Genomic DNA, 15,531 nt, shown 5'->3' with positions numbered 1-15,531 from the left:
CCTTCTATCTCAAAAAATACTATCCATTACACCAACTATATCATTCAACACCCTTTAAACAGACTATCCCCAAAAAGCACCCTCTGTGTTAGCTTAGAATGTAAATGAAGATGATAAAATCACAAAAAGGTAATATTAAATATACATATATTATCTAATAACCCATGCACCTAATTCAAACACACCTTGTGTAGTGTCTAAACTCCCACACCAACTATCAGACGATACGGGTATTGTACAGAAGATGATGAAATCTCACAAACATACCATTCAAACATACCTATACTATACAACAATCCACACACTCACATACACACTCTAACCCTTACATACAATCACTCACATACACAAACACACACACACACCTATACACGCTCAAACAATCACCAACATACTATTATGCAAACAAAAAATAGTTTTGGGAAAGGACGAGTATCTTTTATCTAGAGATTATGGTAGTCCTGAAAATGGCTGTTTTCTTTTTTCAGGTTTTGGCAATTTCGTATCATCTGTGAGGATCGCCACGTCTTGCTGCAGGTTTTCCTTCAGAATATGATCTGCTTCCTTGGTATCCATTCCCCAGTCCTCTTTATTGTTCCTCTTGCTGTTGTTGTTGTTGCTGCTGCTGCTGTTGTTTCTGGTTCCTATATCTCTCTGTCCACGTCTTCTTGCTTCACTTCATGACAGACCATTTGTAAATTTATGTCAGACATAGTTCATCACTATCAAGATTTTGTCCTTTTTTGCCATGTTGAGATAAATAATAGTTTAGTTTTACCAGTATTTACTACCATGCCACTGCATGTGCACCAGGTGTCCAGTTTATTTAGGGCATTCTGTAAAGAAATTTCGAGTTCATGCTTTGTGTTTTGGATGTCTGACAATGTTGTGTCATCTGCATAGAGATCTGTAGATGATATTGAGTCCCTTAGTAAAAGTGGTAGGTCATTAATAAATAAAATGAATAGTAATGGACCTAGAATTGAGCCTTGTGGTACTCGATATCTAATTGTTCCAGGTTCAGACAGAATATTATTTATATAAACATGTTGTGTTCTCTCGCTTAAGTACGAAGTAAACCATCTAACTGCTTTCATCACATTGGTAGATTTCCAGTTTCTTCAAAAGGATTTCATCATCCACCATGTCAAAGGCTTTCCTGAAATCTACAGATACAGATCCTGTTATTCTACCTTGGTCAAGTGCTTGAAGCCATTTATCAGTTAGGGACATCAAGGCAATCTCACATGAATGTTTCTGTCTAAAGCCTGAATGATTAGGGTGTAACAGCAAGTGTTTGCTTAAACATGACATAAATGAGTCATGGACATGTTGTTTAATCAATTTTGACAATTTTGGTAGTACTGAGATTGGCCAGAAGTTATCAGAATCATCATTAGAACCAGATTTGTGAATAGGAGTTACTTTTTCAGTTTTCCATATTTTGGGGACAGATGAGGCTGCATTACAGTTATGAGTCTATGCTCTTAAAATAAGTAACAGAAAATAGTGAAGACAATAAGCTTTGTAAAATTTAACAAATAATTTATTTCCCTAGAATAAAAAAGTGAAAAATGAGAAAAAAAGGACTTACAGTATTGCGAACTAAATCCAAAATTAACCTAAGAATTATAGACACAAGTCCTAGTAATTAAATGTTCTGAATGAAACTCAGTTCAAGTCCCAAAGAGATCCAAAATTGATGGCAATGACATGTCTGTTATGGTCAGTGAAGTGCTGATGTGTCAACAGTCTCTTGTTCAATCACAGAACTATTATTCCAGGTTTGAATTCAGTATAAATTCCAAAGAATGTCTTTATCCAAGAATTTTGTCCTAGCACTTTTGAATTTCCAGAGAAAATAATCACTTTAATTCAATAATTTGAAGAAAATAAAAATTCAGCCCAAACTGGACACAACATAATACAACTTAAAGTGCTAGATGTTAAAGCACAACTGGTATAATCTTCACAGTCTCAAGATAATAGAGTTCTCTGCCTGACCTCAGGTCACATTAGCATTTTCTAAAAACAACCATTGCCTAATGGAAAATAACCTTCTAGAATGGTCAAATGAGCCTTGTTTACTTACAACACAACCTATACAGTTCAAGTAGGAATCTCCAAAACCCTGCCCTGATCAGCGTATTTACCACTTCGTGTTTACCCATACCAAAAAATCGCATCAGTTGCTTTTTATTAACAGGCACAGCGAATTCAGAGAGAGCCTTGACCTTAGCATCTATAGGTTTAACTTGTCCATGTCCCACGATATGTCCTAGAAATGTTACACAAGCACGGCAAAACTCACTTTTGGATAAATTACTTGTCATACTTGCATCAATGAGTCTGTCAAAGAATTTCCAAATTACCGCTAAATGTTTTTTTCAGGTGTCATTGTAGATGAAGACATCGATGTAAGCATCACAATCATCTAGACCAGATGTAATCACGTTCATGAAACGTTGAAAAGTACTTGGTGAACCTTTGACCCCACACGGCATATTTTATACTGATAATGTCCATATGGAGTCAAAAATGCAGAAATTTCCTTTGACCTTTCCATCAGTGGAATTTACCAAAATTATTTCTGAAGGTCAAATTTGGTGATTTACTTTCAATGCAGTCATTGATTCTTGGTAACGGAAATGAATCTGTTTTATTCACACCGTTCACCTTTCTATAATCTGTGCACATGCAGAAAGTATTATCTGGTTTCGGAACAACTATAAATGGTGAACTCCACTCACTTTTACTCGGTTATATGAAATCATTCTCCAGCAAATACTTAATTTCTTTTTTCGAGTATTCCTGTTTGAGAGGTTTCATCCTGTACAGGTCTTGTTTCACAGGTGTGGAATTTACAATTTCAACATCATGGTAGATTTTGTTTGTTCTTGTAGGAACATCTGGAAATAAGTACACATATTTAAGTAATAACTGTTTAAGTTCAATCTTTTATTGTTGTTGCAAATATGAAAGTTTCTGGTCCAGATTATTCATAATTTCTGAATTCCAAAGATTTGTTACTCCAAAATCATTAGAGTCTAATAGCATTCCTTCTCATAAATCCTCACTGAGTGGGACAGGTACAACTAAATTGATTGCATGATTAACCTGGCTATCTCTCTCAACATACTGGTACTCCTTTAATTTATTTACATTCCAGGAGTACTATTATAATTTAACAATTTCATTCTCATCTTAATTTTGTAATGGCCTTAATAACTAATCCGAAGAAACTTTTGATGACATAACTCTTTCAGCAGACTCAAAAGTTCTCTCCACTGTAGTTCTGTCGAACCATAATTTCATTTTTGACTTAAATTGCTGGATCCCAAATTGAAGCATAATTTGCTGGAAAATTCCAGACCTAAAATCTGACCCTTGATCAGATTGGACAGATTTGGGAAGGCTAAACTGAGTTTAAAAAAACTTCATCAAAGTTTTTACTATTGTTTTAGTTTTAGTATTCCTCAAAGGAATTTCCTCTGGGAATCTTGTTGACGCACACAATATGGTCAACAAGTATGGTTACCTGACTTGGTCTTAGGTAAGGGACCAACACAGTCTACCATTATTCTGCTAAATGGTTCGTCAAATGGAGGAATAGGTTGCAGATGAGTCTTAGGTATCTACTGATTAAGTTTTCCTACCATTTGACAGTATGACAAGATCTGCAATATTTGCAAACATCATTTTAAATTTTGGCCAACAGAAGTGATTCTAGATCTTGTGATAAGTATTATTAGTCCCTAAATGACCAGCCAAAGGAGTTTCATGGGCCAGACTAAGTAATTCCTGTTTATTTTTTTATTATGCAACTACAATTTGATAGTTCACTAACCACTTGTCACCAGCAGGTACCTCGAGAGGTCTCCATTTTCTCACAAGAATCCCATTTTTAATGAAATAACAAACAGATACTTTTATCAATTCAGTTTCACTAATGGCCCTTTCAAACAAACAGGAGATCTCAGGATATTTTCCCTGTTCGATGGCAAGTGATTGTCGTTTGTCACCCTGATTAGAATAAAGACAATAAGTAGTTAAAAGAGGATCACCGTGATCAATACCCTTTGATTGATCCAAACAAGGAGTGAAGCTGACCTCTTCAAAAGCCTGACCAATACATGTGTTAGCTAAAGGAAAACTGTCCTTATCAACATCATTCTCAACAGCTTTCTTTGCCATAGCTCTAGTAACTGCACAAAACTAGGTATAAATCAGGGAAATCGTTTTCAATAGGATCAACTTTCTGATCCAAACATGGCTTGTCAGTTACAAGTGGATTAACCACAACCTTATCTCCAGCCAGGTCGTTGCCCTCAATGGGTGAAGATTACACTGTTATGACTGTCACCAGCCCTGAGACTAAGTCTGATGACTAATTTACACAATGGAGAACATTAACAAAGCCGCACTCTACTGCCTGAATAAGAACACTCTTCTCAGAAAAAGGCAATGTACCTGATAATAAAAGACTATGTGAAGCTCCCGTGTCTCTTAAAGTTTTAATAGGGATAGGACTGGCCGAATCACTGATTAGTTATATAGAACCCTTTGACAGGAATGGTTCATAATTCTCCATAATAAAATCAGACGGGTTTATTAGACCCAACAACAATACATGACCGTGAACTTGACCTCTAAGAAATAAGAGCATTTGTAATAGGTCTATCTTGATTATGATGCCTTATTTTTCAATTTGTAGCAATCAGAAATAATGTGCCTTCTTGCAAAAGAGTACACAGAGGAAGAGATAAGGATTTCTGAGCAATCTTATCAGAAACTTGACTACTAAAAGTTGTGCCAGATTGACATTTAGAATGGCTCATATTAGGCTGAAATGCTACTTTACCAGACGACTGCTGAGTGGAAGTCTTACTTACAAAAGAACCTTTATGAGCTATGGAATACTCATCAGTAGTACGAGCAGCATTTTCCAAGGTTTTGACCTTCTGCTCATCAGTAATGTCAGTATGGACACAGTTCTTGAACTCTTCATGTAATACAAGTTGTCTTAGATTTTCATTATCCTTATCAACTTACTCGGCTAAGCACCACCTATCAAATAACTGCTCTTTTTCTTTTGCAAATTCAACATGAGTTTGTCCAGTTTCTTTTTTAGAGTACCTAAATTTTTGCCGATAAGCCTCACGGACTAACTCATAACCCTTTAAGATGCATTTCAACACAATACCAGTTGAGATCAATATCACATGAAAACCTTCTGGCACCAAAACTAAGAACAAAGCAATTTAAAAAGAGCTTCCAATACTCTGGTACAGTTCTGTGGAACAAGCTTCATGTAAAATCTGCTTCAACTATTAGAGCATATAAGAATAAATATCATGAGCATGTATGTGCATTTTAGATAATGAAATTTAGTATTTTAATAATAAACATGTTATATAAACAGTAATTATTGCTGTCTTTATATAATGTGCATTGATATACTCCCCTTAAGAAGGCCTCAAGGGAGAATAGTCCTTGACCAATGAGTCACCCTCTATAAATAAAGCATTATTATTATTATTATTATTATTATTATTATTATTCTTATTATTATTTAACCAGTCAGCACTCTGCTTTACTGACAGGGAAGCATAGATGTATGAGGCTTTGCCAAAAAGTGCACTCTGTAATAATAGAGTCCAATTCTTCCTTGGCCATTTCGAATTTTCAGCATTTATTTCATAATGAGGAAAATATTTTTCTACTTCTTTTTCTCTAAGAGGAGACACTAACCTAATATTCTTAGTAACATCAACACTTGAATTCGTATTTAAAGTGGGAATGTGATTTTCACTTGCCAGCTCTAATTCTCTTAATCTAAATTGACATTCCCTTTCTTTCTTCTCTCTTTCTCTCTGAAATTCTAGTTGCATTTCTATTTGTTTCTCTTCTTTCTTTAACTGCATTTGTTTCCCTCTCTCCTCTTTCTCCATTATAATTTTCCTATCTCTTTCCTCCTTATCTAATTCTGTTTGCTTCTCAATTTTCTCCAGTTGCATTCTCCTTCCTCATCCCTCTTTATTTAACTGCACTTGTTTTTCCTCTTTATCTTTCTAAAGTTCAAGGATTCTTAACTCTAGTTCCATCTTGTATTTTAATTCTAATTCCTTTACTTTTACGTTAGAGACTGATACAGACTTACTGATCAAAACACAAGCACTTTTATCCAAAATATTCTATTATACCAAATATTGGACAAAAATATTTGTTTCTTGCTTCGTAAAAGACGCTTTTGCCACAGAAAGATCAGATTTTCAGGCAAATTGAATCAATCCACCTTTTTTCAAGAAGTCTCACTGCTCCTGAATAGCATTCGAAATTAAGATTTCCACTTTTAATGACATTATAAAAAAGCTTGCTGATTTCACTAAAGATTTCTAAAATGTGAAATAATTTTGAAACTAAGGGAATTTAAATTTCAAAAACAAAGTTTTCTGAAATTTTAGCAAAATCTGTATCCCAAGGATGAGTGCCCCATTTACTGTTCGAGTCTAAGCTCTTAAAATAAGTAACGGAAAAGAGTAAAGACAGCAAGCTTTGTAAAATTTAACAAATAATTTATTTCCCTAGAATACAAATGCCTCTATTCAGGTCATGATAGGCATGACATGGAGGCCAGTATATTTAGTGGAGGAAAATGGCACTATTCAGGATAGGATAGGCATGAAATGGAGGCCAGTATATTTGGTTGAGGAAAATGCCACTGTTCAGGATAGGATAGGCATGACATGGAGGCTAGTATATTTGATGGAGGAAAATGCCAGTATTCAGGAAATGATAGGCATGACATGGAGGCCAGTATATTTGGTGGAAGAAAATGACATTGTTCAGGACATGATATGCATCACATGGAGGCCAGTAAATTTGGTGGAGGAAAATGCCATCGCTCAGGACATAATAGGCATGACATGGAGGCAAGTATATTTGGTGCAGGAAAATGTCAGTATTCAGTACATGATGGGCATCACATGGAGGCCAGTATATTTCGTGGAGGAAAATGCCATTCTTCAGGACATGATAGGCATGACATGCAGGCCAGTACATTTGGTGCAGGAAAATGCGACTGTTCAGGACATGATAGGCATGGCATGGAAGCCACTATATTTGTTGGAGGAAAATGCCAGTATTCAGGACGTGGTTGGCATGACATGCAGGCCAGTATATTTGATGGAGCAAAATGCCAGTATTCTGAAGATGATTAGCATGACATGGAGGCCAGTATATTTGGTGGAGGAAAATACCATTGTTCAGGACATGATAGGCATGACATGGAGGCCAGTATATTTGGTGGAGGATAATGTCATTGTTCAGGACAAAATAGGCATGACATGGATGCCAGTATATTCGGTGGAAGACAATGCCACTATTTAGGACATGATACGCATGACATGGAGGCCAGTATATTTGGTGGAGGAAAATGCCACTATTCAGGACATGATAGACATGATATAGACGTCAGTATATTTGGCAGAGGAAAATGCCACTATTAAGGACATGATAGGCATGACATGGAGGCCAGTATATTTGGTGGAGGAAAATGCCATTGTTCAGGACGTAATAGGCATGACATGGAGGAAAGTATATTTGGTGGAGGAAAATGCCACTGTTCAGGTCAGGATAGGAATGACATGGAGCCAGTATATTTGGTGGAGGAAAATGCCACTATTCAGGACATGATAGGAATGATATAGACGTCAGTGTATTTGGCAGAGGAAAATGCCACTATTCAGGACATGATAGGCATGACATGGAGGCCAGTGTATTTGGTGCAGGAAAATGCCATTGTTCAGGACGTAATAGGCTTGGCATGGATGCCAGTATATTTGGTGGGGGAAAATGCCACTATTCAGGACATGATAGGCATGACATGGGGGCCAGTGTATTTGAAGGAGGAAAATGCCATTGTTCAGGACATGATAGGCATGACATGGAGACCCGTGTATTTGGTGGAGGAAAATGCCATTGTTGAAGACAACATAGGCATGACATGGAGGCAAGTATATTTGGTAGAGGAAGATGCCATTCTTCAGGACATAATTCGCATGACATAGAGTCAGTGTATTTTGTGGAGGAAAATGACGCTATTCAGGACATAATAGGCATGACATGGAGGCCAGTATATTTAGTGGAGGAAAATGCCATTGTTCAGGACGTAATAGGCACGACATGGATGCCAGTATATTTGGTGGAGGAAAATGCCACAATTCAGGACATCATAGGCATGACATGGAGGACAGTATATTTGGTGGAGGAAAATGCCACTATTCAGGACATGATAGGCATGATATGGAGGCCAGTGTAATTGAAGGAGGATAGTGCCATTGTTCAGGACATGATAGGCATGAGATGGAAAACAGTATATTTTGTTTGAGGAAAATTGCACTATTCAGGATATGACAGGCATGACATAGAGGCCAGTATATTTGGTGGAGGAAAATGCCACTATTCAGGACATGATAGGTATGAGATGGAGGCCAGTGTATTTGAATGAGGAAAATGCCATTGTTCAGGACATGATAGGCATGACATAGAGGACAGTATATTTCGTGGAGGAAAATGCCACTATTCAGGACATAATAGGCATGGCATGGAGGCCAGTATATTTGCTGGAGGAAAATGCCACTATCCAGGATAGGATAATCATGACATGGAGGCCAGTATATTTGGTGGAGGAAAATGCCACTATACAGAACATACTAAGCATGGCATGGAGGCCAGTATATTTGATGGAGGAAAATGCCACTATACAGAACATAATAGGCATCTCACGGAGGCCAGTATATTTGATGGAGGAAAATGCCGATGTTCAGGACGTAAAAGGCATGACATGGATGCCAGTATATTTGGTGGAGGAAAATGCCACTGATCAGGATATGATAGGCATGCCATGGAGGCCAGTATATTTGGTGGAGGGAAATGCCACTATTTAGGAAATGATAGGCATGAGATGGAGCCAGTGTATTTGAATGAGGAAAATGCCATTGTTTACGACATGACAGGCATGACACATAGGACAGTATATTTGGTGGAGGAAAATGCTACTATTCAGAACATACTAGGCATGGCATGGAGGCCGGTATATTTGGTGGAGGAAAATGCCGATGTTCAGGACGTAAAAGGCATGACATGGATGCCAGTATATTTGGTGGAGGAAAATGCCGATGTTCAGGACGTAAAAGGCATGACATGGATGCCAGTATATTTGGTGGAGGAAAATGCCACTATTCAGGACATGATAGGCATGACATGGAGGCCAGTACATTTTGTGGAGGAAAATGCCACTATTCAGGACATAATAGGCATGGCATGGAGGCCAGTATTTTTCGTGGAGGAAAATGCCACTATTCAGGATACGATAGGCATGACATGGAGATCAGTATATTTGGGGGAGGAAAATGCCATTGTTCAATACAGAATTGGCATGACATGGATGCCAGTACATTTGGTGGAGGAAAATACCACTATTCAGGACATTATAGGCATGACATGGAGGCCAGTATATTTGGTGGAGGAAAATGCCACTATGCAGGACATGATAGTCATGACATGGAGGCCAGTATATTTGGTGGAGGAAAATGCCACTATTCAGGACATAATAGGTAAGGCATGCAGGCCAGTATATTTGGTGGAGGAAAATACCACTATTCAGGACATTTCAGGCATGACATAGATGCCAGTATATTTGGTGGAGGAAAATGCCATTGTTCAGGACATGATAGTCATCACATGGAGACCAGTATATTTGGTGGAAGAAAATGCCACTATTCAGGACATAATAGGTATGGCATGCAGGCCAGTATATTTGGTGGAGGAAAATACCACTATTCAGGACATTTTAGGCATGACATGGAGGCCAGTATATTAGGTGGAAGAAAATGCCATTGTTCAGGACATGATAGGCATGACATGGAGACCAGCATTTGGTGGAGGAAAGTGCCACTATTTAGGGCATGATAGGCATGACATGGAGACCCGTATATTTGGTGGAGGAAAATGCCATTGTTGAAGACAACATAGGCATGACATGGAGGCAAGTATATTTGGTAGAGGAAGATGCCATTCTTCAGGATATAATTCGCATGACATGGAGGCCAGTGTATTTTGTGGAGGAAAATGCCGCTATTCAGGACATAATAGGCATGACATGGAGGCCAGTATATTTAGTGGAGGAAAATGCCACTATTCAGGTCATGTTTGGCATGACATGGAGGCCAGTATATTTAGTGGAGGAAAATGCCATTGTTCAGGACGTAATATGCATGACATGGATGCAGTATATTTGGTGGAGGAAAATGCCACTATTCAGGACACGATAGGCATGACATGGAGGACAGTATATTTGGTGGAGGAAAATGCCACTATTCAGGACATGATAGGCATGACATGGAGGACAGTATATTTGGTGGAGGAAAATGCCACTATTCAGGACATAATAGGCATGAGATGCAGGCCAGTGTATTTGAAGGAGGACAGTGCCATTGTTCAGGACATGATAGGCATGACATGGATGACAGTATATTTGGTTTGAGGAAAATTGCACTATTCAGGACATGATAGGCATGACATAGAGGCCAGTATATTTGGTGGAGGAAAGTGCCACTATTCAGGACATCATAGGCATGAGATGGAGGCCAGTGTATTTGAATGAGGAAAATGCCATTGTTCAGGACATGATAGGCATGACATGGAGGACAGTATATCTGGTAGAGGAAAATGCCACTATTCAGGATAGGATAGGCATGACATGGAGGCCAGTATATTTGGTGGAGGAAAATGCCATTGTTCAGGACATAATTGGCATGACATGAATGCGAGTATATTTGGTGGAGGAAAATACCACTATTCAGGACATTATAGGCATGACTTGGAGGCCAGTATATTTGGTGGAGGAAAATGCCACTATTCAGGACATGATAGGCATGACATGGAGGCCAGAATATTTGGTGGAGGAAAATGCCACTGTTCAGAACATACTAGGCATGGCATGGAGGCCAGTATATTTGGTGGCTGAAAAAAATCCCATTGTTCAGGACATGATGGGCATGACATGGAGGCCAGTATATTTTGTGGAGAATGATGCCATTTTTCAGGACATGATGGGCATCACATGGAGGACAGTATATTTGGCAGAGGAAAATGCCACTATTCAGGATAGGATAGGCATGACATGGAGGCCAGTATATTTGGTGGAGGAAAATGCCATTGTTCAGGACATAATTGGCATGACATGGATGCGAGTATATTTGGTGGAGGAAAATACCACTATTCAGGACATTATAGGCATGACATGGAGGCCAATATATTTGGTGGCTGAAAATGCCATTGTTCAGGACATGATGGGCATGACATGGAGGCCAGTATATTTTGTGGAGAATGATGCCATTTTTCAGGACATGATGGGCATCACATGGAGGACAGTACATTTGGCAGAGGAAAATGCCACTATTCAGGATAGGATAGGCATGATATGGAGGCCAGTATATTTGGTGGAGGAAAATGCCATTGTTCAGGACATAATTGGCATGACATGGATGCGAGTATATTTGGTGGAGGAAAATACCACTATTCAGGACATTATAGGCATGACTTGGAGGCCAGTATATTTGGTGAAGGAAAATGCCACTATTCAGGACATGATAGGCATGACATGGAGGCCAGTATATTTGGTGGAGGAAAATGCCACTATTCAGAACATACTAGGCATGGCATGGAGGCCAGTATATTTGTTGAAGGAAAATACCACTATTCAGGACATTATAGGCATGACATGGAGGCCAATATATTTGGTGGCTGAAAATGCCATTGTTCAAGACATGACGGGCATGACATGGAGGCCAGTATATTTTGTGGAGAATGATGCCATTTTTCAGGACATGATGGGCATCACATGGAGGACAGTATATTTGACAGAGGAAAATGCCACTATTCAGGATAGGATAGGCATGATATGGAGGCCAGTATATTTGGTGGAGGAAAATGTCATTGTTCAGGACATAATTGGCATGACATGGATGCGAGTATATTTGGTGGAGGAAAATACCACTATTCAGGACATTATAGGCATGACTTGGAGGCCAGTATATTTGGTGGAGGAAAATGCCACTATTCAGGACATGATAGGCATGACATGGAGGCCAGTATATTTGGTGGAGGAAAATGCCACTATTCAGAACATACTAGGCATGGCATGGAGGCCAGTATATTTGTTGAAGGAAAATACCACTATTCAGGACATTATAGGCATGACATGGAGGCCAATATATTTGGTGGCTGAAAATGCCATTGTTCAGGACATGATGGGCATGACATGGAGGCCAGTATATTTTGTGGAGAATGATGCCATTTTTCAGGACATGATGGGCATCACAAGGAAGCCAGTATATTTGGTGGCCAAAAATGCCATTGTTCTGGACATGATAAGCATGACATGGAGACCGGTATATTTGGTGGAGGAAAATGCCATTGTTGAAGACATCATAGGCATGACATGGAGTCAAGTATATTTGGTAGAGGAAGATGCCATTGTTCAGGACATAAAAGGCATGACATGGAGGCCAGTGTATTTTGTGGAGGAAAATGCCACTATTTAGTACATAATAGGCACGACGTGGAGGGCAGTATATTTGGTGGAGGAAGCTGCCATTGTTCAGGACATAATAGGCATGACATGGAGATCAGTATATTTGGTAGAGGAAAATGTCACTCTTCCGGACATAATAGGCATGACATGGAGGCCAGTATATTTGGTGGAGGAAAATGCCATTGTTCAAGGGAAGATAGGCATAAAATGGAGCCCAGTATATTTGGTGGAGGAAAGGGACATTGTTCAGGACATGAGAGGCATAACATGGAGACCAGTATTATCAGTGGAGGACAATGCTATTGTTCAAGACAAGATAGGCATGACATGGAGGACAGTATATCTGGTAGAGGAAAATGCCACTATTCAGGATAGGATAGGCATGACATGGAGGCCAGTATATTTGGTGGAGGAAAATGCCATTGTTCAGGACATGAGAGGCATGACATGGAGGCAGGTATATTTTCTGAAGGAAAATGCCATTGTTCAGGACATGAGAGGCATGACAGAGAGGCCAGTATATTTGGTGGAGGAAAATGGCAGTATTCAAGACATGATAGGCATGACATGGAGGTCAGTATATTTGGTTGAGGAAAATTCCAGTGTTCACGACACAATAGGCATGACATGGAGTCGAGTATATTTGGTGGAGGAAAATGCCATTGTTCAGGACATGAGAGGCATGACATGGAGGCTGGTACATTTTCTGAAGGAAAATGCCATTGTTCAGGACATGAGAGGCATGACACGGAGGCCAGTATATTTTCTGGAGGAAAATGCCAGTAAAATCCCAGAAAGAACCACAGATTCACTGGAAGCTAATTACAACCTTGCTCATATACCCACAGTGGCTGAACCCGAGACTCAAACTCACATGGAAATGGGTGAGATGTCAATCATATGTAAAGGAGAGTGACTTAGACCACTCAGCCACCCAATACCCTATTCAAATGTCAAGCATATATGGAATGGTTAGTCAGTATGTATATATATCCTATATATACAAATCTTAACTCATAATGTATGTATAGATGTTATGTCTTGGCATCCGTCCGTCTACGGGAGACGATGGCGTAGCTCCAAAGTACGCTTTTGCTTATCCTTCTTTTTAGCTCTCTTTTCAGCTTGTTTTATTCTTCTCTTTTCCTCTGCGTTTTGAACTCCCTGCCTGACAGCTAGACACCAGCTGGAACGGTTGTTTGCACAGCTCTCCCAGTCGTTGACATTGATGTTTGCTGTCTTCATATCCTTCTTGCAAACATCTTTGTAGCGCAGATGTGGTCGTCCAGTTGGTCGTGCACCTTCTGCTAACTACCCATATAACAGGTCCCAGGGAATGCGACCTGGGTCCATTCTCTTGACATGGCCAAACCACCGAAGGCGCCTCTCGCTGAGTATGGAGAACATGCTGTTCGTGTTGGCGCGTTCTAGAACCTCTGTGTTGGGTACTTTGTCCTGCAACTGGATGTGCAGAATGCGCCGCAGACATCTCAGGTGGAAGCTGTTGAGTTTCTTCTCGTGTCTTGCATAGGTGGTCCATGTTTCGCTGCTGTAGAGAAATGAGCTGAGCACGCAGGCTTGGTAGACACGCAGTTTGGTCTTCTCTGTGAGGTTGGGGTTGTTCCAGACCCTCTGGTTAAGTCTGGCCATCACTGCTGCTGCCTTGGCAATCCTGCTGCCCATCTCAGAATCAATGGAGAGTGAGCTGGAGATGTTAGACCCGAGGTATGTGAAGTTCTCGACAACTTCCAAATTGTACCCATCGATGGAGACAGAGGGAGGGGAGTCTGTGTCCTGTGTCATGACATTCGCTTTCTTCAAACTGATGGTCAGTCCAAATTCCTTACATGCATGGGAGAGGCGGCATACCAGCTGCTGAAGTCCATCTTCCGTGTGTGATGTCAAGGCTGCATCGTCGGCAAAGAGCAATTCACGGATGAGTACCTCTGTGACTTTAGTCTTAGCACGGAGACGGGCGATGTTGAACAGCTTGCCGTCAGCCCTGGTATGGATGTACACTCCCTCGCTGCAGTCCTTGAATGCGTACTGGAGAAGCATGGAGAAGAAGATGGCAAAAGCGTCGGTGCAAGGACACAGCCTTGTTTGACTCCGCTAATGACTAGGAATGCTTCAGATGTTGCGCCATTGAAGCACACTGTGCTGTGCATGTTCTCGTGGAACGACATAATGACAGCAAGCAGACGTGGGGGGGGGGGCAACCAATCTTCTGCAGGAGTCTGAAGAGTCCACTCCGACTAACCATGTCAAACGCCTTCGTCAGGTCTATGAAGGCAATGTAGAGGGGCATCTGCTGCTCGCGACACTTCTCCTGCAGCTGACGTAGTGAGAAGATCATGTCTACAGTTGACCTGCCGGCTCGAAATCCACACTGGGACTCTGGGTAGACGCAGAAGGCTAGGATCTGCAAGCGCGCCAAGGCAACACGGGCGAAAGCCTTTCCGACGATGCTGAGGAGGGAGATGCCCCGATAGTTGTTGCAGTCGCTACGGTCTCCTTTATTTTTGTACAAAGTGACGATGTTGGCGTCACGCATGTCCTGTGGGATGTATCCCTGTTCCCAGCAAAGGCAGAGGAGTGTGTGTAGGGGCTGGAGCAGTGCTGGTTTTCCGCTCTTGAGGACTTCAGGCGGAATGCCGTCGCTTCCAGGAGCCTTCCCACAGGCAAGGCAATCGATGGCTGTTCCGAGCTCTTCCAGGGTGGGCTGTATGTCTAGCTCCTCCATGACAGGCAGGTCTGGAATGGCGTCCAGGGCTGCATATAGTTCGAGATAGTGCTCAACCCATCGCTGCAGTTGTTTCCAGGGGTCTGTGATGACTTCACCCGTCTTGGACTTGAGGGGGGCGGTCTTGTAGCTGGGGGGGGGGACCTGTCGCCTTTTTGATACCCTCATACATTCCTCTTGTATCCCCGGT

General features: G+C 40.6%; 1 protein-coding gene across 1 annotated transcript in view; it reads right to left on the bottom strand.

The window, feature by feature from the left end:
• The window catches only part of LOC149773278 (uncharacterized), a 185,454-nt gene that overhangs the window by 158,032 nt on the left and 11,891 nt on the right, over nucleotides 1–15,531 (bottom strand). The window contains exon 2 of the mRNA XM_089946503.1: nucleotides 2,751–2,909. The gene's annotated coding sequence lies outside the window, so the exon portion shown is untranslated. The remainder of the gene's footprint in view (nucleotides 1–2,750; nucleotides 2,910–15,531) is intronic.

The sequence above is a fragment of the Sinohyriopsis cumingii genome, unplaced genomic scaffold (assembly GCF_028554795.1).
Source record: "Sinohyriopsis cumingii isolate HCF-2022 unplaced genomic scaffold, ASM2855479v2 utg000695l, whole genome shotgun sequence".
Taxonomy (NCBI): Eukaryota; Metazoa; Mollusca; class Bivalvia; order Unionida; family Unionidae; genus Sinohyriopsis; species Sinohyriopsis cumingii.
Note: the sequence above shows the minus strand (reverse complement) of the source record. Positions and strands in the feature narration are given on the sequence as shown.